We start from the raw sequence: 22771 nt of genomic DNA, 5'->3' as shown, positions 1-22771 counted from the left end.
TTTGGCAGGGAGAAAGGTCTTGGTCTAGAAAGCGCGGTTTTGTTGAAATGGTGTAAATCGTTCAGTAGTTTTTGGGATAATAAAGGGAAAAATATATATATATATATATATATATATATATATATATATATATATATATCCTGTGCACCGTCTGTTTCCCAGCTCGCACGCTTGCGCAACCACAGCAAGAAAACTCCGGACACGGACCTCGAGGTATATTCAGGTTTTAATCACGCAGAAAGAGTATATATATATCACGAAGACTGGAATCTGGAGCCCCAGACTCAGAAAACGACACGAGTCCCAAAATTAAGGCAAATTCTTATTTATTTAGGCAAAGGCAGCGTACGAGACTGACGCGTTTCGGGCGATAGCCCTTGTTCACAGTCACACATTTACCCTACATGCCTGGTTTTTTAAATTGCTAGTGCACACCATGTGATAATAGTGAACATAGACGAAATACTATTACGGTTTGGGTTATATATCATCGAAAGTTTGACTGCCATTGTGAAAATCCTCTTCATATGAATACACAAAATAAATATGGTAATTCATTTACATTTAAGATGGTTTAGCACAGGATTGTATCTGCATAAATGCATGATTATGGTCCAAAACAGTCTATCATATAAAGTGCAAAGTGCCATGTCATGCAGATTGTAAATCTTTACATTATGTGCAAAATAGGCATTTCTGGTTATAAAAGTATAAATACTTAAAAACTTTCAATACAAAATTAATTGTTATATCTTAAAAATGTTTTACCCTATATACACATTAAAAGAAGCAAGATCTGTAAACATATACACTCTGTGCAAAATTGCAATATAAATACAAGAACCGTATAGACCAAAATAAGTACTATTATCAATCCTGCAGGGACATCTTTAGATGATGGCAACCCTGTTCATCCTAATTAAATAGTAAGGGACATCAAATAACGATGGCAGCCCTATTGCTCTTCTTGATTAACACCCCGTCTGGTAGATCTCTATGTCTAATGTTCTAAATGTGCTGATAACACCATAGTGCCATGTGTTAAACTCAGGATGGAACATGAACTAATCCATTTAATTTGAGTGAACCCCAGTGCAAAATATATATAAAAAAGGGAGGGAAAGAAAAATAGACTGGAATTGACAAGTAAAGGAGGGAGGCAAGGGCCTAGGGAAGGGTGAAGAGCAAAGGACTGTGATAGCACACCCACAGGGTAAGGGACTACAGCTGGGTCGGAAATGGGTGTGAGTTAGGCAAATGACCAAAAACTCACAAATCAGTTAAAGAAAATGATAGAGATCCTCCGTGGTATTGAGCCCATTTGGAGCCTTAGTATCAAGCTCTAGTATCATTCTAGACTCCATCTGGCGCAAAAGTTTGTCTCTATCTCCCCCTCTTCTTGGTTGTGCAACCGATGTTAACACAAAATAGTTCAAGCATTCCAAGTTGTTATTATGCACTTTTCTGAAATGCCTGGCAACAGGATAAGCGTTGTCGTTGTTAACAATTGCACGCAGGTGTTGTAATATCCTGGCATATACTGCTGGCCGGGTGCTTCCAATGTACCTCAGGCCGCAAGTACAGGTCAGGACATATACTGCATAATCAGTCCTGCAGTTGTAATTCCCCTTGATCTGCAGGGGAGTTGGACTGAATGGAGTAGTATATGAACATGTATTTATCCCGAACTTACATGCCCGGCAGCTGTTACACTTGAAAAACCCATTTCTGGGAGATAGCCGGGTGGGTTGTGTAGTAAGTTCTGGGAAGGGGTTGGAGACATGACTACGTAAGGAGGGTCCCCTCCTAAACGTAACAATTGGATTGGCTGGAAGATCTCCTGCTAGCACTCCATCTGTTTGCAGAATGGGCCAGTTTCTCGTGAGGATAGATCTTATTTTCCTGTCCTGATGACTGAAAGCTGTAAGGAACCTGATATCAGAGTTTTCAAAATGTTCCTTTTCGTTCAGAATCTTATTGTTTTGGGACAGAAGGGATTCTCTGGTTACTTGTTGGATTTTTGTAACCGCTGTTTTAAGAATTTTATCATGGTATCCCCTGGCCCTGAATCTGCTGATGGATTCCTCTATACATTTATCTCTTTCTTCTCCCACACTACAGATTCTCTTAATCCTGAGTAACTCACCATATGGGATGTTATCAATGGTATGTTTCGGATGGGCACTACTCGCGTGCAACGTAGAGTTGCCCTCAGTTTCTTTTCTGTAGAGGGTGGTTGCCAAACACTTATTCTTGGGATAAACTCTAACATCCAAGAAATTAACAGATATTTTGCTAATGTGGTGCGTGAATTTTAGATTATAATCATTGATATTTAACATCTTTATGAAATCTAACGCACTGGCTTCATCACCTCTCCAGATTAAAAACACGTCGTCAATAAATCTGACCCACTGTTTCACATGTTCAGAAAAGATGGCCTGGTGTTCCCCCATGAGGACTTGCTTCTCCCAATAGCCTACGTGCAAGCACGCATAGCTAGGGGAAAAGCAGGCCCCCATGGCCACCCCCCTCCGTTGCAAAAAGACATCCCTCCCGAACATAAAGAAGTTGTGATGAAGACTCCACTTAACCAAATCCACCAACATTTTGTTGTGGTTATAACAATTGGCTGGTCTGGTATTTAAAAAATATTCTAGAGCTTTTAGACCAGTGGAGTGCTCAATGCTCGTATAAAGAGCTTCTATGTCCAATGTTATTAGAAGGGAGTCTTCTGTCCATGCAGTGTTTTTAATCTTCTGTAGGAAATGTCCCGTATCCTTGATATATGTTGGCAGACTAGATACCAGAGGTTGTAGGAAATAATCTACATATTGGGCGAGATGTTCACCAATGCTATCTATTGCCGAGATGATGGGCCGTCCTGGGACTGGAAATGTCCCCTTGTGCACCTTTGGGATTAAGTAAAATCTAGGCATAATAGGTAGCTCGGTGTGCAAAAATTTGAACTCTTGCATAGAGATTAGGCCCTCCCTTCTGTATTTGAAGAGCATTTTGCGTATCTTCTCTCTAGCTAGGTCATATTCTTTCAAATTAGTCTTCATGTAACAGTTGGGATCTGATAATTGTCTGTTGGCTTCTGTTATATACTGATCTTGAGGCCATATACCAACGTTTCCTCCTTTATCAGAGCCACAGACTATATTCCGATGATCATTTTTCAACTTGTTCATGAGTTGCCAATATTGGTTTTCGTGCTCTCGCTTTGCTCTCCTCCGATGTTTAACCTGATGGTAAAGTTTTTTCAAATCTGCTGTTACCATATTATGGAATGCATCGATTGCATCTTTGGGCATGGTGGGTGTGAATGTCGACGTTGGTTTGAATGGACTTGCGCCCGCTCCGATCTGGGAGATATTGGCTTCCCTGAGCTCTTCTTGTGTGGATGTGCTGGTACTAGGTTCATTACTATCTTCACTTAGGTGGTGAAGGGTAAGCATGCCTCTGATGTCACGGGCTTGTAACACTGGTGTAGTTGAATTCAAGTCCTCTGTGTCAATAGCATTGGGGCCCTCCTTGATATTAAAGAATTTGCAGGAGCTTCAATTTTCGAATGAACCGGAACACATCCACTCTGGTGGCTGTGTAGTTGAAGTCCGTTACTGGACAAAAAGTGAGACCTAGACTTAATAATTGGTTTTCAGCAGTGGTGAGGGTGGTAGATGACAAGTTGATAACGGTTTTGTCATTTAGTTTCTGTTCTATCTATATATCTGGTCGGACCTTACTCCCGAGCATGAGCTTGCCTCTGATTGGCTGCTAACTCTTCAAAGCAGGAAGTGTCCTCTGATTGGCTGCTAACACTTGAAACCAGGAACTGTTAGCAGCCATCTTGTGCCTTGCATTCAGTGAAAATATAAAAGAAAGGTTCTGTGGCAATTTAATATGGCGGAGCTCTGTGTAATGATGATTTGGATGCAGTGAAGGTTTAAGATTTATTAACAATAAAAGAGAAACAGGTGAGCGGCAGGCAGCACAACTTGCACTCCAGGACACTACTAGGGAGATAACCCTTTCACGCTCCCTGTGCCCAATATCACCACTTCGGAGGTATGCCTTTAGAAGCCAGTCCGTCGGCTCGCAGCTCTCTACCTTTGCGAGGTAGTACGCTGCTGTGCCTGTATTTCTGTGAGCTACTACGCTGCTGTTCTTTTGGGAGTGGACAGCTAGTAGTTCTGTATCTGTGAGCTTAGCAGACGGGCCGCAGTTGTCCCTCTGCGAGCCTGGGTACGAACTGTTTATAAGTCTCACTATATGAGCATTGAAAAGCCATTTTGTGATTCAGTCTGTCAGCTGGCATCTGTCCGAGGCATTTCTGAAACATACCGGAGCTCTGTCCTTGAGAGATACCCCTTTCATGCTACCTCTCCCCACATCAGCAGGTAATGCACCCTCTTCCCACATCACCAGCATACCGTCAACAACCTTCTTAGTCCCTCAAGTCTCCCTCTACGAACCACTGGTGGGCTCGCAGCTCTTCCTGTGCGACTTCTCAGTCCCCACTTTTACGAGCAGCCCATCAGCTTGCAGGTCTCTGAGAAGAGATGCAATGGAGGCAGCTGTGCTGCAGGTCGGACACCCAACACTAATCTGACATCCCCCAGCAGCAGCTCTTTGTTCGCCATCCCCGCTCACCCACCACAAACAAATGTGACAGGAACGTTTTTGAATGTGGAGCGTAGCTAATCGGCTGGTGTTGCAATTTTAATAAAAGATATGCTTGCGAGGTTCGACAAATAAGAATCTTAGTCATGTATGGATTTACATATAACACATTTTATTTAAACAAATCAACAACAAATAAAACTATGTGTGTAAAACATTTTATTAAAACAAAACAACAACAAATAAAACTATGTATAGCTATGGTGTGTCATCCCTCGACAATTTGTGAATCACAGCCTGCAAGACAAAAAGAAAAATAAGATGGTGCATTATGTGTCCAGCAAAGGAGAGAGAAAAAGAGGATGAGTTACATACAAGGAAGATAGAAAGAGAGAAACAGTGTGTGAGAGAGGAAGAGAGAGAAAGAGTGACAGAGAGAGGAAGAGAGAAAGCGAAACAGAAAGAGAGAGAGGAAGACAGAAAGAAAGAATAAAACAGAGAGGAAGACAAAGAAAGAGAGTGAGAGAGAAAGAGAGAGAGAGATACAAGGAAGCGAGAAACAGTGTGAGAGAGAAGAGAGAGAGGAAGACAGAGAGAGAAAGAGTGAGAGAGAGAGAAAGAGTGAATCAGTGTCAGAGAGAGGAAGAGAGAGGGAGAAAGAGTGAGAGAGAGGAAAAGAGAAAGATTCAATCAATCAATCAATCAGTGACACTTATAAAGCGCGCTACATACCCGTAGGGTCTCAAGGCGCTGGGGGGGGGGAGCCGCTACTGCTCGAACAGCCAGGTCTTCAGCTTCTTCCTGAAGGAGAGGTGGTCTTGGGTCAGGCGCAGGTCGGTCGGGAGGGAGTTCCAGGTCTTGGCGGCCAGGTAGGAGAAGGACCTTCCTCCTGTAGTCGCTCTTCGGATGCGGGGGACGGCGGCGAGGGCGTGGTTGGCTGATCGGAGGTGGCGTTTGGGAGCGTAGAAGTTGACTCGGCTGTTGAGGTAGCTCGGGCCTTGGTCGTGTAGGGCTTTGTGTGCGTGGGTGAGGAGGCGGAAGGTGATTCTTTTGTTGACGGGGAGCCAGTGAAGGTCTCTCAGATGTCCGGAGATGTGGCTGGTTCGTGGGATGTCGAGGATGAGTCTGGCTGAGGCGTTCTGGATCCGCTGGAGTCTCTTCTGGAGCTTGGCGGTGGTACCGGCGTAGAGGGCGTTGCCGTAGTCCAGTCGGCTGGTGACGAGGGCCTGGGTGACGGTCTTCCGGGTCTCGGTGGGGATCCACCAGAAGATCTTCCGTAGCATGCGTAGGATGTTGAAGCATGCCGAGGAGACGTTGTTGACTTGCCTGGTCATGGAGAGGGAGGAGTCCAGGATGAAGCCCAGGCTGCGTGCATGGTCTGTCGGTTTGGGTGCGGTGCCCAGGGCGGGAGGCCACCAGGAGTCGTCCCAGGCGGAGGGAGAGGAGCCCAGGATGAGGACCTCCGTCTTGTCCGAGTTCAGTTTCAGGCGGCTGGTCGTCATCCACTCGGCTACCTCTTTCATCCCTTCGTGCAGGTTGGCTCTGGCGGCGGCGGGGTCGTTGGTCAGGGAGAGGATCAGCTGGGTGTCGTCTGCGTAGGAGATTATGCTGAGGTTGTGTTTGCGTACGATGGCCGCGAGGGGGCTCATGTAGACGTTGAAGAGTGTGGGGCTCAGAGATGATCCTTGGGGGACGCCGCAGATGACTTCGGTGGCCTCTGACTTGTACGGTGGTAGGCGGACTCTCTGTGTTCTCCCGTCGAGGAAGGAGATGATCCATTCCAGCGCCTTGTCCTGGATTCCGACGTTGCTGAGGCGCCGTACTAGGGTGCGGTGGCAGACCGTGTCGAATGCCGCGGAGAGGTCCAGGAGGATGAGGGCCGCTGTTTCTCCGTTGTCCATCAGGGCTCGGATGTCATCGGTGGCGGCGATGAGGGCGGTCTCGGTGCTGTGGTTGGCTCGGAAGCCGGACTGTGAGGGGTCGAGGGATCCGTTCGTCTCGAGGAAAGCGGCCATCTGCTTGTTGACGGTCTTCTCGATGACTTTGGCTGGAAACGGGAGGAGCGAGATGGGGCGGTAATTCTTGAGGTCGGTGGGGTCCGCTGTTGGTTTCTTGAGTAGAGCGCTGAGTTCGGCGTGTTTCCAGCTCTCGGGGAAGATGGTGGTGTCGAAGGATGTGTTGATGATGTCTCGCAGGTGGGGTGCGATGACAGCGTCGGCCTTGTTGAAGACGTGGTGAGGGCAGGGGTCGGTCGGTGATCCGGAGTGGATGGAGTTCATCGTGCGGATGGTGTCTTCGGTGCTGATCGGGGTCCAGGCGTGGAGGGTGGTGGTGGGGGGTGGTTGTTCGGTCATGGTGTGCGTTGGTTGGTTGTTAAAGCTGTTGTGTATGTCCGCGATCTTGTTGTGGAAGTATGAAGCCAGGGAGTTGCAGAGGTCTTGCGATGGGGTGATGTTGTTGTTTCCTGCGCTGGGGTTGGAAAGCTCTTTGATGATGTTGAAGAGTTCCTTGCAGTTGTGTGCGTTGTTGTCCAACGGTTCCTTGAATGCTGTTTTCTTGGCGGCGCGGATCAGCTGGTGGTGTTTCCGGGTGGCAAGTTTGAAGGAGGTCCTGTTGTCCGGTGTCGGTTCCCTTCTCCAGACTTTCTCGAGGGCTCGGCAGTTCTTCTTGGAGCTCTTGAGTTCGTCGGTGAACCATGGGGCTTTCTTGCTGCCGGGTCTGCTGGGCGGGGTCCTCAGTGGGGCGAGTTCGTCCGCGCAGTTGCTGATCCACTTCGTGAGGTTGTCGGCGGCCTGGCTGGGGTTCGCTGATTAAGAAAGAAAGAAAGAAAGAAAGAGTGAGATACAAGGAAGAGAAGCAAACAGAGTGATAGAGAGGAAGAGAGAGAGAGAGGAAGAGACAGAGAAAGAGAGAAAGTGTGAGAGAGAGAGAGAAAGGAAGAGATGGAGAGGGAGTGTTGACACTGGAGAAAATCTTCTAAGCTACCTTTGTGTCACCGGTGTGTCTCCAACCACAGGCCGGGACATACTGCATCCTCAAGTTTAGTTATCTGAAAGATAGTATAGAATTAGTAATTGAAGACTATATACAACGACATACGCGTAATTCTCTGTTTCTGCTCTGTGCACCCAGGCTGCTGCATCCCATCCACTTCCACTGCCCAGAGGTGTCTAACAGCCGCTGAGCACCCAGGGCCATATTATCAAGAACAATGATAACATTAATGCTCCTTTAGCTACAGGAAACTGCCGCAAAGGTGGCAATAGGGGTCTTGATAATATGCCCTTGTGAATTCCCATAGAAGCCCAGGTTTGATATCCTTTACACCAGAAACTGGGCTTTTATGGGAATTGTAAAGCGGTGATAATGTTATCGCCGTTCTTGATATTATGGTCCCCAGTCTGGTGTAGCCCATACTCTTGCACTGCCCAGAGGTGTATAACAGTCGCTGCACACCCAGGCTGCTGCACCCCATGTACTCCTACCATCAGGAGCTGACTGCCTGCCACTGCACATTCAGGCTGCTGCACAAGCCTCTCTGCTCACATTCCCCCACCAGTGTGTTTCGAAGAGAGTCAACCACTTGCCGAAGGAACCTCCTTAGCCTCAGCACACTCGGTCAACGGAGCTCACAATTTGGACTGGGTGATGATTGCCAGGATGGCCACGCATCATCGTAGGTTCTACACGTGTTCAGCTCTGGTGGTGTTTGTGGGGGGACGTCAATATGTGAAGCAGATAAAAAGCAAGATAAGATTGTGCGTCATGCGTCCATCAAAGGAGAGAGAGAGAGAGAGAAAGAGTGACACTGGAAAAAATGTTCGCAGCTCACCTTTGTGTCACCAGTGTGTCTCCAACCACGTGCCTGGACATAGTGCACCCTCAAGCTCCCACATCTGAAAGATAGTACAGAATTAGTAATTGTAGGAAAGACCAGTATGCAGGAATGAAAAGACAGAGACGGTAATTCTCTTGATGTTGTTTAATCCTCAGAACATGTCTTGTAAGCAGCAAATATAAAGCAAGAATGACCGAACTCCCGTTAACTTCTACCTCCCAACCGTCTCACATTCAAAACATAACATTCCCAAAGCGACGCGAGGCAGCCACGAGCTGTGAGAGGAATGTCATGCTCATGTCTGCATGCTTCGATACTCCCAACACACCTTACCTCTTTTTAAAAAAATCTGAGAAATTAAAGTTCGTCAAAATTTGATGGTAAATTTAAGGGTACAAAGTATGAAAAAAGAAATACTCAACTACTTTGCTACAGATGTGGGAGCGACGGACATTTGTCCGACTGTAAAAACTGTCCAGCTATTGGAAAACGTGTTCAAAAAGCAATAAGAAAGCGTATTGGCAGGGTATATATGACTGTGTACGCCTTAATCGCTGTGCGGCCTTTCTTCATCCAGGCTGCTGCACCCCATCCACTACCGCCGCCCAGAGGTATCTGCCCGCTGTTGTGCACCCAGGCCTTACTGCTTACCTTTTTGCAGTCACTGCACCCTCCACCTCATGCAGCTCTGGCCTGCAAGGTAATAGGTCTCACATTGGGTACTGAGTCTTAATATGGCCATAGCAGAGGACATACTAGTGCACCTATCATTATCGCAGGTTGTACACCCGCTCAGTGCTTGCATTGCTACTAATTCAGTGAGAAGTGAGGTCACGTACTCTAAACTCTAAAATAGTGTAGTGCACGTGCGCCTGGTCTTTTATATTAGCAGAGTCACCTGTCCTGTGACGCCTATGCTGGATGGGTGTGGTGTGGGTGTATACCAGCCGTGAGGGAGTGGCTGTGGCATCAGTGTTGCCAGATTGGTCTAGATCACGCACAATTGGGCTATATTTTTCTGGTTGTATTGTAAAATTTTGGTTTGTGCTACTTGCCAGATTATAAATATATATACAACGCTCCAGCAAAGTAGTATGTTGCAGCTCTTTATTAGACAAATATGTACTTGGCATACTGCTGCAACATCAATTCCAATGCATTCACCGCCTGCTTGACGTTGTCCCTGCTCCTCCTTCCCTAAAGTAGCAATATTGGGCTAGTTTGGGCAACTTTTTAGGTGGCTTTGGGCTATAGAAAGCTTTAACCCTTCCCATGCTGATGACAAGCTCAGCTCGTCATCAGCCACGTGCTTATGTGCTGATGACGAGCTGAGCTCATCCTGGCCGTTAGAACGCTCACATGCGGGGATAATTCCCCTGCTGTGCTGAGCGTTCTAAGGAATCGGGTGTGGGAGCTCAGCTCGTCATCAGCACATGAGCACTGTACTGCATGACGAGCTCAGCTCGTCATGAGCACCGGGGCGCTGTGGGCTCCCCCCGCCCCCAGCACAGCGGGGGAATAACCCCCGCAGTTAAAGGGTTAAAAATCTGACAACACTGGATGCGGGTGTCTGTGTTGGAGTGCTATAGTCACTCGGGTTGCAAAATCCTAAGTGTCTGTGAGCCAAGGCCCACAATATGGCCAACATGGAATATGCGGGGAATTACTGACCCTATATTCATCCGTAGTTGCATACAAGAAAGATGGTGGACATGAGACATCTGTGTGGATATGAATGTTTATTGCACATTCAGTGGAGTGTTGCAGCTGTAGCAATACAGGGCCATGGCAAGTTGAAGTTTCAGTTTTTGGCACATGGAGGGCAGCCAATTAGAGACAAGGTTGTTGTTGGAGTTAGGCTGCGCCAACATATGTACTTATACAATCACTCTGACGATCCTCACACACTTATAAATTCAGTATACACTCTCCTTGCAGTACTCTAATGATGCAGTCTCTATGTATGTACTTGTACAATGACCGAGACAAAGTTACATGACTAAAGTTTTCCCCCACTGCCAAAGGTAAGATGGTTGCACACGCTGTCAAGAGCACTATGTAATGTGGTAGGGCCTAGGGGCAGAATGTTGCATACATAATTAACACAGATAGATAGTGGAATTGGGCACGGGCACGTGCGCTCGACTCCTTTTTATTAACAGGGTCACATGTCCAGTGACGTCTGTGGTGGATGCGTGTGGGGTGATTGAAAGCCAATCCTCTGTGAATGGTTGGTGGTGGCAACAAGTACAACACTAATCATTGGATCAGACACAGAGATTCAATCATAAAGGGTCAATGATTTGTGCTGCACTAAGGTACGGGTACCAGATATGAAATTATACAGAAATGATTCTATTGTGAAGGGTTCATGACTTGTGATACACTGAGGTAGGACAGCAGATGTGAAATTATACACAAAATATTGTATCAGAAAGGGTGCATGAGCTGTGCTCCACTGACGTAGGGGCATCAGAAGAATTCAGCATGTGCGCAGTCAGGGATTATGCGTGGTCTGGGGGGCCCGCACTGGGAGCAATGTCTCTGGCCTATTGGACAGCGTCATCTGCTATTGCGACTCCTGTTCGCAGTGTGGGTGGATGGAACAAAACATGAAACATTTACGAAATACACTGTCAAAATATGTAGATTTCAGGGATGTTATAGTTCAAATTGTGAGCTCTGCTGTCCGCAGCGTAGACTGCCATTCAGTGTTCGTTTCTACTTGCAAGATAAATTTGGTAATTGTAAAGCTATAACTGACATAAAACAAGTTCTTGAAGTTCTTGAAGCAATGATACTAAAAGGATATTGTATAGATTTGAGGTACGTTATACTTAGTTGGGATTTTCACCAGAAACTACTTTAAACTTTGTTATTTCTTTATGAAACTTCACATCACTATTATCTTTCATCTCTTCTTCAACACGTACACCTATCAAACTGTTATTTTCTGTACACTTTTCTTGACTACCAAAGAAACGTAACTCTATATCATTACAAACTTGTTTTATATCATTTATATTAAAACTCGATTTCGTGCCGCAGCAAGGTCTAGGCTTATACAGATGATTCCTCTTGACTTTGAATATAAACTTGCAGATGTCTATCTATGCAAACTTCTTAGGATCTAATTTCTCGATGTGAAAGCATCTTCAAGCTGAAGCTGTACAATTTTTTTGCTAAGTGTCTTCTCCTGTGAAATTTCTTCCCCCATTTCTTTCAATTCTGTCTTCTCAGACTTGGTAATATATGATGTGATATAGCGAGACAGAGCAGTTCAGTTATCTGCAACATATTGTATGTCCATATTTGCATTCCACATCTTCAAAATCACCGGATTGTTATCATTAATGTACTTAGATTGTTCTGTTCTTTTAATATTATAAGTATTTTTGGGTGATTCTTGTGTGATAGTATGCCTCACTGCTGACATAAAATTGTTCACACTTCCTTGCGATGACTTATGGTGCACTGAGTTAGTAGTACCTTTGGCGCTCAGCGTGTACATACCCTGCGATGATGCGTGGTCCGGGGGCGCACTTGGAGCAATGTTTTGTCTGTTGAATTCTGCTTCAATATGGCCACGTGGCGATGACTTATGGTGCAGTGAGTTAGTAGTACCTTTGGTGCTCAGCGTGTAAGTACCCTGCGATGATGCAAGGTCCTGTGGGGCCATACTCGGAGCAATGTATTTTTTCTATTGAATTCTGCCTCAATTCAATTTTCTAGTGATAGTAGGCCTCACTGCTGACATAAAATTGTTCACTCTTCCTTGCGATGACTTAAGGTGCACTGAGCTAGTAGCAACTTTGGCGCTCAGCGTGCACGTACCCTGCGATGATGCGTGGTCCAGGGGGGCCGCACTTGGACCAATCTCTTTTGTCTATTGAATTCTGCCTCAATACGGCCACGTGGTGATGACTTACAGTGCATTGAGCTAGTAATACCCTTAGCACTGAGCGTGTATGTAACCTGCGATGATGCGTGGTCCTCGGGGGCTGCACTGGGAGCAATGTATTTTGCGTGCTGCTCTGCGTCATCTGCAATCGGTACTCCATCTGAATTATGAGCCCTGCTGTCTGCAATGTAGATTGAAGGCAGTAGTCTGTACAGACATAAGTCTGTGGTGCTGTGCCGCTGGGTTTGCAGGGAGCCTGTATCGAGGAGACTCGCAGTCATGGCGGCAGCCATGTGGCAGGGTGAGGTCTGCCGCTCTGGCAGACGTGTTGGCCTTCACAGTTCACAAGTGAACCATGCCCAGAGCCCCGGCTAATTTATTCATACTCTTATGCTGGAGTGGCGTACATTGGATGAGCCAGGAGAGGACAACACAGCTACATGTCCGAGATCTTCCCCACTGTCTGAGGTAACATGGTTGTGTCTATTGTGCACAACACTACAAACACCAGTAGTATATATATACAGATGGAGAGGTTTATGATACGTATAGTGAGGTCTGTCCAGTACATCACCGCTACAGTTGGTATTGTGTGCATTATTATTATTGATGGATGAGTTGCGTCCTTCACACAAACTTGCTTGCCATATCTTGCAACATTAAAGTATTGTGTGGCTGAGGGACCATGCCATTTTTGGAAGGTCCGCTGTCCTCTTCTGCATTGCTTTGGTGGTAGTAGGGAGGGGGTGGTCCGTGGGGGACGTCGTGAGGTTGGTGGCAGTGCGTGTTGTGGCCTTCATGGGTGTTTGAGCTGCGTGATCAGTAATTCTATGACATATGTTGTGCTTCAGATGTGATTCTGGGCTACGATCCTTTTCACATTGTAAGTAGTCGTCCTAGTTTACACCAGTAAAATGCAGATGTTAGATTCCTACTGCAAACGTGGCCTATTCCCTGTTTTTGGATCGCACCCCAGATGTAGCTGCTCCTTGAAAATATCGATAACTGGTGATTTTGTTTTAATTTGTGTACGGGGACGTCTACTCTGTATATTATTATCATTAGTTGTTCTCATTTGTGACAAAGTCTTTTTTGTGGAAGCTATTCCTGGAAAACTGGAGATATTGGCTGTTTTTACTAGGTTGACAATAAAGTGATAATTTAAAATCACTGAAAAAACTATAGGTTTAAAGAAGAAAATAATTAGAAATTAGCATTTAAAAAAACATTGAAATTCACTGAAAAAAACATAGGTTTCAGGGACGTTATAGTTACAAATTAGAATTTAAAAAACCTTTGAAATTCACAGAAAAAAACATAATTTTCAGGGATGTTATAGTTACAAATAAGCATTTAAAAAACCTTTGAAATTCACAGAAAAAACCATAGGTTTCAGGGATGTTATAGTTAGTTGGACATTTCACTCATACAAAACCATAGAAATTATGACGTTATAGTTAGTTGGGCTAACTATAACTCACGCCCCCGCAATGCACTGCTGATGGCGTCACATATTACATCATTCATGACCTGGCCAGTGACATCACTGATAACATCACTGATGACATCACTGATTATATCTCTGATGACATCATCCACATGAAAATCTGATGCACCTCCTCACACTTTAATAAAACCTTTGATACACCCACTCTAAAATACAGACTGCCATTTTTGAAACAATAGAGGCATTAATACCAGCTACTACGTATGCACTCACTGATTCCTAGGTCTACACACACATCCCCTCATTCACCCATACAGTCACTCATACATGCAGTGACTCATCAATACAACACTGTTATAGGCACTCATACACCCATACAAACACTCACACACCTCCACTCATCCAGAGTTACTCACACATCTAGTCAGTCCTGCAAATAATCAATCACACTTCTATTTACTCACCTATACAGTTATACAAACACAACCTCACTTATTCATACAGATACTAACATATATTTACTCTCTTATACAATCACTGATACAAGTACACACTCATCCATACAGCCACTCTCACAATCACTGACTCTCACGTATAGTCATTTATATACTCCAACTCTCACATACACTGCCTTTTACATATGTAGTTACTTGAACATGTAGCACTGAGATATCCATTCACTCGCCAACACACCCATACACACACTCACCCACCCACACAGCTGTTTCCACATGCACTCTTGAACCTATACACCCAGTGAATGAAGTACTCACACATCTATGCACAGAGTCACACACCTCCTACCCATACACACTCTCAGGCACCCATACAAAAACTCAGGCAACTAATCAATAACCCATATAGACACTCATGTAGCTACTCACCAACCGATGCACCAGCTTACACAGCAATAGAAAGACTGATACAGACATTCACACAGTTTAGTCACTAACCCATGCATTCAGTAAGACATATTTAATCACTCACTTATACAGTCAGTCACGCACCTACTAAATCCTCCATCCAGACACTTATACACCCACTCATATATACCTTGGCCAATATATATATATAAAACATAAGGAAGCCAGGGCTCATGCACCACGGGACACGTGCGGGCGTCCCCGGGCGCTGCGCCCGTCATAGCCCGGAAGAGGCTGGGTAGGGCCACCCCACTAACATCTTGCCTTTTGGAAAGAATCGGTCGGACGCTGCTGCAGGAAGGTACTGTGTTCTGTGAAATCGCCTCACACTGTCGTTCTACTCTCTGGTTAATCAAGCTGTATAGACAAATAATTGAGTACTTTAAGGAGATGAAGAAACATAAGGGTGCAGCAGGGACACTGGATGCTTTTTTGGTCAGGGCTGAGTCATTATTGATTCACGAGATCGAACTAACATAGCGTCGATTATCTATGGACCCCTTAACACTAAGAGAACTTCAAGTAGCGGGTACAGGTTTGAGTGTAAAGGATGGGTTATGTATCAACTCCCCTATTATTACTTCATCCCGTTATGCTCCCCTTCTACTGTTTGTACCCGAGAACTGATGCTGGAAGCAGCGGTGTGTAGAGTTACTAGGCCTAAGGTACAAAAAATGTGGCTTCTAAGGGAAAAGCTGCAGTGTCTGCAAAAAGGGAAGCGGGGGGCTCCTGCAAGAAAATATAAACCTGGGGTGGCTTCAGAGTTAATGGACAGTTCTGATATGGAACATGTCCCAAATAGATGCCAACTCTTTAACACTTCTGTTGGCACACAGACAGACCCTGTGATCTTCGATTTAGGCACAAATAATGTTAAGGAAGCTGCGACAGGTATTGATGCCACCAGTAATGCCAGAATGATAGCAGCAATGGTTAATTAGATGCAAGGTTTACTTAATAAGGACCTCACACAGTTATGGGATAAACTGAACAGCTTAGAAATAATAGTAAAAAATCTAGGGAACAATAGAGAGGCCAGATTGGATAATGATCATACTGGGGGACATATCCAAATGGCTGAAAGGGTGGATAGAATTACACAAAGAATTGCACATCAACCGATGGAAGGAAATGGAGGTAACACTGCTGAGATTATGCAGACTAGCACACGTGACAGAACCCACTAATTGGCACTAGACCACAAGCAAAACCGAGGAACTGTACAGCACTACCTTAAGAGGATAGGATACATGATGCACGGAATTCAAGTAGAACTGCCAATACGGACATTCTAAATCTGCCCCCTGCTTCATGCCTGTATACAATAATACTAGCTGGTGTCCCTGCCCTTAGAACAAGTGAGAAAGAAAGCTGGGAAGACCTCAGGAATAAAACTAAAGGTTAGCTAAATACAAGGATTTTCAACTAAGGGACACAAAGGAAATATTAATGGTCCGCAGGGTAAGCTGGGTTAGCCACTCTTCAAAAAACATGGGAGGGGATTTTATAGTGGTAAACTTTCGTCGGCCACTGTTGGTACGCCATATTCTGAATGGAAATGAGGAAATAAGCTTGACAAATACTAACATCTGTGCACTTCCATTGGGTTTTTTTTATACACCACCATCATGAAATCTAACACCTAGGCAGTATACAATGCCACTGACAAACATATACAATGCACTGTCAGACTTGGATGCCCAAGACTTACAATTATCAGCGCCATGTGTAGAATCTTCTGCAGCCCATATGCAACCTCAGGAGGAAGGGTCTGCCATGGTTAAATGTTCAACCTAACTATGGTTCCTGTTAACAAAGTTAATTGTCGTAAAAGTCATATTATATCAGATTGTATATTAAGCACAGCAACAGGGTGTATGGAAGGAAGTGAGGGAGGAAGCCTAAGGTAGATAGTATTGATCTCCTGGAATGTTGCAGGCCTTAGAAGGAATTTAGAAGATGTTGCATGGCAGGAATACATCAACCATAAAGACATAATTATGCTGCAAGAAACTTGGGCCGTAGAACCTCTACATAAAGTAGGCTACAAAACGTTCAGTAAACTTGCTATTCCCTCTGCTAGAGGGAGGCCTTTGGAAGGCCTTTGCATCTGGGTAAAGGTTACTCTTGGTCTAGATGCTAAACTAGTTGATATATGTTCAGTGGACATTCTAGGAGTAAAATTTCAAACACCCGATAAAAAAGAAGTCTACATAATAAATATATACTCTAGACCATATTTAACAAGTAAACAATCGACGACAATTGAGCAGTTAGATAACTTTTTAAGCACGAGTGAGGTAAGGGCAATGAAATAGTGGGAGGCGATTTTAATCGCAAATATGAACCTGTGGTGGGGCTAGAAAATATCTTTCAGGAAGAAGATTTGGCCAATAACATTCCGTTCCCGGACAGCCAGTTAGTAGTGCCTTGTACAGTAGCGGTTGCTACTAAGACTTGTTTCGGGACACTGCTTGAGAGCTTGCAACTACAGTCTACCATCCGATAGCCCAGCAGCCCACACATTCACTAGGAAGGATACCAAAAGCAATTTTGCCCTTGTCTTAAAAGTCAAAACTAGAGTAGAGAGTGACCATTATCCATTATGTTTGACACTGTCAGCTCACCTTTTCAATCCTGCCACCCTAAGAACAGGGGAATTTAGTAGTAGAATCATAGACCCACTAGTAAGTAACAACAGGAGAGCTTTAAAATGGCCTTCGATAGAGAACAACCTAGTGGCCATTAAACAGATCTATGAAACTTTTGTAGATAGGGCCTCCCCGTACGTAGATTTCCCTGTACTAAATATTCCAATGCTGGATATCCACCACAATTTAGTTAAGGACTTGGAACTAACCCTGGGCGTAGTAGGCGTAGTGGGGCTACGCGAAGCTACGCAAAGTGGTCAAGAAATTCCGTCCACCTATGCACTTCGCGTAGCCCCACTACGCGCCACCCGCCTCCCTCCCGCCCTGGCTAAATACTACCCGCCCTCCCTAAATACTTAAATAACCTTCTTATAAAGAATAAAAACCACTTACCTTGTCCGCTGCATCTCCGGGGCTCCCTCTCGTAAGCACGCCTCCATCTTGGATACTAATGCGCATGCGTGGCCGCCCGCGCATGCGCATTTCTCGTGAGAAATGCGCATGCCTGGGCGGCCGCGCATGCGCATTAGTGTCCGAGACGGCGGCGCGAATACGAGAGGGAGCCCCGGGGACGCAGCCGACAAGGTAAGTGGTTTTTATTCTTTTTAAAAGTGTTATTTAAGTATTTAGGGAGGGCGGGAGGGAGGCGGGTGGCGGGCAACTTCGTTACGCCCACGGAGTGGGCGTAGTGTTGCCTGATACGCCTACTTTGCAAATGGCGAAGTAGGCAACACTCGCCCACTCCGTGGGCGTAGCGAAGTACTACGCCCAGGCTTACTTGGAACCAATACTAAGTAAAATTTCGAAGGAAGCTATTAATGCGATTACGGTGGCAGCTGAATAGAAAAATACATGGTATAAGAAAGCATGCCGTATTGTAAAAAATGAGCTCATCGTGGCTTCCAAAGCTAAAAGCACAGTGACTTTAAGGGAAAAAAGGGTAGAGTACAAGCAATTGTTAACCTCCGCAAAGAAAGAATGGGAGGCAAACATCTGGGATGAACTATTAGTAGCAGCGAAAGCAAAAGACCAAGTTGGCTTTTGGAGGCTAATCTGAAAGGGCACTTTTTTTTAGATGCTGATACTTGGGTCACGCATTTTTCTAGTCTCTACTCTTCTTCCCCAAATGATATTGATTATTGCCCGATGAGTTATGAAACTATATTAAATGCTGTACCCTTATCCTTTAGTTTAAAGGAAACCCTCACAGCCATAGACGCACTAAAGCCAGGAAAGGCGCCTGGTCCCCTTTAAAATGCCTGGAGACCTATGGAAGCACAACAAAGGTGTGTGGGGCCCCTACATTAATCTGTTGTGCAATTCTCTTGCATCAGGTGCACCATTACCTGAAACTTGGAAAGGGGCAGAGATCACGACTATTTTTGAGAAGGGTGATCGGCATAACCCATCCAATTACCGATATATATATATATATATATATATATATATATATATATATATATATATATATATATATATATATATATATATATATATATATATATATATATATATATATATATTCACTGAAAAAACCATTGGTTATAGACCATATATAGTTAGGGATTAGCCTTTTCAAAACGTTATTTTACTCACACAAAACCATTGAAATTTCATATATAGTTAGTTCCACTAACTATATATCGCGCACCCGCAATCCACTGCTGATGATGTCACATATTACATCATTCATGACATGGTTAGTGACATCACTGATGGCATCACTGATGACATCTCAAATGACATCACTGATGACATCACTGATGACAACATCCAGTGACTGTATGTTTCTGTAAAGTTAAAATATGTCTTACATATTGAAGAATGAGTGGATGTATAAGTGTCTGGATGAAGGATTTAGTAGGTGCATGACTGACTGTATGAGTGAGTGATTAAATGTGTCTCACTGAGTGCATGGGTTAGTGACTAAACTGTTTTAATTTGTGCATCATTATATCTGTTGTTCTACAAACTGCTGCATATGTTGATCAGTAGCTATATGAGTAACTGTATGGGTTATTCATTGGTTGTCCAAGTATTTGTATGGGAAACTGAGTGTGTGTGTATGGGTGGCTGGGAGGTGTGTGACTCTGTACATAGATGTGTGAGTAGTTGATTCACTATATGTATGGGTTCAAAAGTGCATGTGGAAACAGCTGTATGGGCGGTAGACTGTGCATGAGTGTATTAGTGAGTGAATGGATATCTCAGTGCTACATGTCAAAGTAAGTACATATGTAAAACACAGTACATGTGAGAGTTGACATATATAAATAACTGTGCATAAGAGCCAGTGAATGTGTGAGTGGCTGTATGGATCATTGTGAACATGTATCAGGGATTGTATAAGAGAGTAAAGTAAATATGTGTTAGTATATGTTTGAATAAGTAAGGTGTGTATAACTGTATAGTTGAGAAAATGGAGGTGTGATTGATTTTTTGCATAACTGACTAGGTGTGTGAGTAACTCCATGGATGAGTGACAGTCTGTGACTGTCTGTTTACACTGATTGTATCTAAGGTTATATTAGAGTCTGAAGTGGTTCACGGTATTATCACATGAATGATATCATCAGTGATGTGATCAGTCATGTCAAATGAGATGTTATCAGTGATTTTATCAGTGATGTCATTTGAGATGTCATTTGAGATGTCATCAGTGATGTCATTTGAGATGTCATTAGTGATGTCATCAGTGTCACTAACCATGTCATGAATGATGTAATATGTGACATCATCAGCAGTGGATTGCGGGTGCGCGATATATAGTTAGTGGAACTAACTATATATGAAATTTCAATGGTTTTGTGTGAGTAAAATAAGGTTTTGAAAAAGATAATCCCTAACTATATATGGTCTATAACCAATGGTTTTTTCAGTGAATTTTCAAGGTTTTGTAAATGCAAATTCCTAACTATATATGGCCTATAACCTATGGTTTTTTCAGTGAATTTCATTGGTTTTTTAATAGCAAATATCAAAAGCTGTAAAATGTCAAGTACGTGATAGGTAAAAACTTTTTCGTGTTTATGCACGCTGATGTGCTTTGAACGCTGCCCCCCTCCCCTCTTTTCTCTTAGTAGTACTCTCTCTTTGCAGATAGGAAGAGTAGTTAACGCAGGCCTTTACCCCCGTTGTAATATGTCGTGCCTGCTTGTCTCTCCATTTGATTGATTGTTATCCAAGCATTTACTGTTTTACAATTGATTCTCTTTGGTTCATTCTCTATTTACAAACAAGCACAAAGTCGCAATACTCTGTTTAGTCTTCGCAGATAGTGAAAAATCGTGTAAAAAAATAAAATTAATCGAGCAAAATCAGTAGGCCACTAATTGGATCTCTTTTTGACCTCGCTAAAATAGAAATATTAGGAACAACCCTTCATGAGAAATACGAAAATAGTGAGATGAACTGAGCTCCACACCATGAGGGCTGCAAGACAGCTCGGCTCCGTCACCCACCCCGCCCAAAATAACGACAAACCCTATGCAAATATTAAAAATATAGACAACACACCAGCAAAGAAACAGGGTAAAACATTTTATTAAATAACTATTTACATAACTATTTTATACTTTTTATTGCCCGATCCGGCTAGCTCAATCGATCGAGCATGAAACTCATGCACTCTGATAGCAAGCGTTGCTACTGATGCTATGCAGACCAAAAATGGTTTTCAGTTTGTACATTTTCCTAGATTTTTCCATCCAAGGTTGGTTGAGTTTGTAGAACGATGGCTTCAGATTTTCAACATACGGTGTGGTGGCGCGGACTGGGAGGGGGCGCTTCGCTCCTGCCCCCTCCCCAAGTAAGATTTTCATACGTGAAAGTACGTTAATGGCTTTGGTCCCTGAGTTGCTTCAATGTCACTGCCATTCTCAAATGGCATAAGTTCTGGATGTTGGGTGCCATAGTTCAGAGTTCTGAGCAGCGCTTGTAACACTGTCTGAAGCTTATTTCCACCTACTGCAGCTTCACTATTCTCAAAGTAAGTGAGTGTCGTTTGTGGACCTGACTGCATTTGAAAACAATGTGATATGGTACCTCCCTAAACCGCTTGACGGAGGCCCCCGAGGGGCGGTGTGATGGCACGGACTCGGAGAAGACGCTTGGCTCCGACCCCCTCCCCAAGTCTTATAGCACCGGTTTAGCCTGAGATCGCCCCCGACATAGGCGGCCGGCTCCCGGGGTCCGGCGGAACTTTTTGCCTTTTGATGACTCTTCTATTCTGGACCTTGTCCCACAATCCGTTTGACCTGAAGACACGCTGTAGTGGGGCGCCCCTTTACCGTTTTAGTTGCCATTCCGCCCGCTTTTGCTACACTGTGCCTCTTCCTCCATTCAGCTGTTTTCCGCCCGCTCTTGCGACTACAGCGTCTCGCTCACCATGTAGTTGAGTTGCTCCCGCTCTTGCGATGCAACGATAGGCGACTGCCACAGGACTCTCAAAATGGCGGCCGGCTCTTCAGATTTGGGAGTGGTCCACTAAAATGGCCCTGGGACACCTTGGAACTCGGACGCTTCCCTGATAGGGCTTGGGTCCCATTCTCGAAAGCGTCCCCTCAGCCGTGAAGATTCTACAAAAGTCTTGGGGGCCCCCGACTCCCGCAGGCTTCTGGTGGGGAGCGGCTGCCATGTCTGCTCGTGGAATGGCCACGACGGAGCTACGAGATGGTAGTGCTCTCATGCTGACGCCAGCTTTAGTCTGAAACATCCAGAAACACTGTAGACTACCAATTCGATCAGTTCCGGTAGCGCCCCAACATGACCCGGTAGAGAAGAACTTGCCCTCCCCTCTTTGACTGATGGTTCTTATTGCCTGTCCCCTCTGTTGTCATTTTACAGAACTTTTTGGACTGCTGAAAGGGGTTGTGTTCCGAACGCTGGTTGGTGGAGACATTTTGACTATATTCTTGACCTACGTTGTCGCGTAATGCGTTATATGACACGCCGCGTTAGCGCACTCGGAAGTGATCCGGGGCGCGGCGCGCAGCGCGTAACGTAAGCATAACAGGTCATGTGACTTGTTAATAAAACTTTTTATTGGTTCATTTTACTTTTGTTATTTTAATAATGAAAAGCTTGGTCATATGACCTAAAAAATACGCTTTTTATTGATTTCGAACTTTTTTTTTTATAACATATATGTTATAATATTCCAGGCTAATGTACTTTCCCGGAAAAATTTCAACTGTCCTGCAAGTAAAATATATTCCTTTTTCGAGAAAAAGGGCGTTTCTTCGTTCCATGACGGAGCCGTTGAGTAAAAGAGACTCGGCCTGCTGTCTTAGTCGCCGATACGCCTGATTATCAGATTCTTATCGATCACTTTATGTTGCAGGAGTGGAAAACACAACTGCCCTTGACCATTTATCTTTACTGCGT

At 44.5% G+C, this 22771-nt stretch overlaps 1 protein-coding gene across 3 annotated transcripts in view; it reads left to right on the top strand.

Annotated features, from left to right (window-relative positions):
• The window catches only part of PIK3AP1 (phosphoinositide-3-kinase adaptor protein 1), a 1689354-nt gene that overhangs the window by 1347025 nt on the left and 319558 nt on the right, over positions 1 to 22771 (top strand). The window lies entirely within an intron of this gene.

This window comes from Lissotriton vulgaris, chromosome 5, assembly GCF_964263255.1.
Source record: "Lissotriton vulgaris chromosome 5, aLisVul1.2, whole genome shotgun sequence".
NCBI lineage: Eukaryota > Metazoa > Chordata > Amphibia > Caudata > Salamandridae > Lissotriton > Lissotriton vulgaris.
The sequence above is the reverse complement of the archived record's forward strand: the minus strand, read 5'-3'. Positions and strand labels throughout refer to the sequence as shown.